Below are 2416 nucleotides of genomic sequence, written 5' to 3'. Positions count from 1 at the left end.
TGTTTGTTCTTTAGTGGATCTGGAAAAAAAAAATACACAGCTACCAGCGGCATTTGATTTATTGCTTCTTGGGTTCCCCAAATTCCCCAGCCACTTACTTTTATGGATTTATTATTAACCTTTCCTGGAAAAAATAGCAGAACAAATAAAGGAAAATCCTTGGCTGCTTATTTCAAGCTACGGTTAAAAATAACCTTGACCTACAGTTGCGGTTTTAAGTCGGCTTTGGAATGCGCTGCCCCTCGGTGTATGAAAGTGTGGTAGTTGTTGTCTTGTCTAACTGTTGCACTGATGAGAGGAAACAGATGGGGGTTCTTTGGCAGTTCTCTTACTTCTGCTTCACAGCCTATTTGCTTACATGTTGGGTGGTCGTTTGTCACTGTCTCCTGGATGAGCTATATTTAGGGCGGGATGTGTATGGTGAGATATGTGCATGAGGAGGAGGAAAAGCATTTTGGGGGGATCACAGAATAATGACAGTGACATCCCAACATGCATTGCAAACACTAAGCTCCGGCATGAGCCAAAGCGCTACCCACTCACTCTTGGCAAGGTGTCAGAGCTGCTGCAAGATTCTTTGATCTCCTGCTGAGCGAAAATGAAAACAGACAACCCTTATTATCCAGCTAGGTAGTATGCAGCCGCCAAAGTCAGGCGACGATGGGATGATGCATTTGCTAGCTTTGGGAAAAAATTAAGCTGTGCCACTTGTAGGGTGAGCAAGGCCACAGGAAAGGAGACTACCATTTTTTTCCATGCACACTTCAAAGACATGGGTTAATATCCATGTTGTTTTTGAGAAGACAAGACTGAATAAATGGGTGGATGGTAGGAGATGAAGCTAAAGCTGTCTGCACAAGCCTTTCTTGACTGGCAGTGCAGAGATGGGAGGGAATCTGTGCCTTAGCCTTTTTTTGGAGGGGGTCTACAGACCAGTAGCAGAGTACATGTGTAGCATGCAGATCCTAGGTTCAATCCATGCCACTTCCAGTTAAAAGAACCTCAAGTAATAAGGCTGGGTTCCTGTCTGAGACCCTGGAGAGATGACAGTTAAGAATCAGCCGGCTTGAGCGCTGTCCGAGGGTACATGCCCATCTGCTGTTTTACTTAGATCAGAATCCCATGTTTGGTTCAGTCAATGTTTTAAAAAAACTGCATTTGAGATTCTTTTTTTCCCCCAAGGGGGTTTAACCTGGCCTGATCTGATTTAACATGCCCCATTATGGGGAAGGAAAGAAAACAAATGTGGCAGCCTTCGACTCTGTGCCAGGATGCAGAGGCTCAGCAGAGAGAAGATAACCTTGCAACCAAACAACAGATGGCCAGTGGCCTAATGCTCTGCTGTGGCTGAACTTGACAGGGATTTATGCCTTCAACCTGCAGAAGGAACCTTGAAGAGGCTGAAGCTGCAGAAATGCACGGCCCACTAGCAGCCGGGGTTGGTTACAGGGATCCGCTCGAGGCAGATGGCATTCGAATGCAGCTATATTATCATGCAGCTGTTTCCCATCTTGCTTGGATAATGCATGAGATTCAGAACAAATTCCCTCAAGGGATGCTTGGATCAGCCGCCATGCTCAGATGTGCAACACTCGGAAGAGAGGAGATCCTTTTCTTTTAAAAAAGAAAAGCACCAGAAACAGGTCTGACCATGTCTGATAGCCAGCAATATAGTCAGGTGTCAATGCCGTGGACTGTAATAGAGTTACCCTACACATGCCCGATCTCGTCTGATCTCGGAAGCTAAGCAGGTCAGGCCTGGTTAGTACTTGGATGGGAGACCGCCTGGGAATACCAGGTGCTGTAGGCTTATACCATAGTCTTTTGAGACTGAAGGTTGCCAACCAATAGAGTTACTGTGGCATAATGCGTTTGATCTTCATGGCATTTGTACCTGTGCTGGACCAGCTCTTTGTTTTAATTATTTTTAACGTGTAAGAATGAATCACTCCTGGGTAGGACTTTACAGGAACAGAAGGATAAAAGTGCCTCCATAAGATCAGTGCATGTCCAGAAGTTTGAAGACATCAGTGTGTGTCAGTTCTTCTCTTCTACATATACTAAACCATCAGTGGTTAATTAATGAGGGTCTCCAGTATAGCCAGCCCACGACCTTTCAACAGGCCAAATGTTGACCCCCTTACTCAAGGATATGCCAGTCTTTGCCCCTCCCACTCTCCAATGTTTATTATATTTATTTCATTTTTCACATTTTTATATTTCCCTTCCTCCAAGGAGCTCAGAGTGGTGTACATAACTCCTTCCCTCCTTTTGTCCTCACAACAACCCTGTGATGTAGGTTAGGCTGAGGGGGGTGACTAACCCAAAGTCACCCAAAAAGCTTCATGGCTTTCCTCCCTTCCACAGTTCCTTTACCTCTCTGCCCCCCCCCCACTTCCTTTTCCAATTCAGGGAG

The 2416-nt window shown here is 45.5% G+C and overlaps 1 pseudogene; it reads left to right on the top strand.

The window, feature by feature from the left end:
- Positions 1-1692: 1692 nt before the first annotated feature.
- LOC136637821 (5S ribosomal RNA) lies at positions 1693-1810 on the top strand (annotated as a pseudogene).
- Positions 1811-2416: the final 606 nt, after the last annotated feature.

Source organism: Tiliqua scincoides, chromosome 1 (assembly GCF_035046505.1).
Source record: "Tiliqua scincoides isolate rTilSci1 chromosome 1, rTilSci1.hap2, whole genome shotgun sequence".
Lineage (NCBI taxonomy): Eukaryota > Metazoa > Chordata > Lepidosauria > Squamata > Scincidae > Tiliqua > Tiliqua scincoides.
Note: the sequence above shows the minus strand (reverse complement) of the source record. Positions and strands in the feature narration are given on the sequence as shown.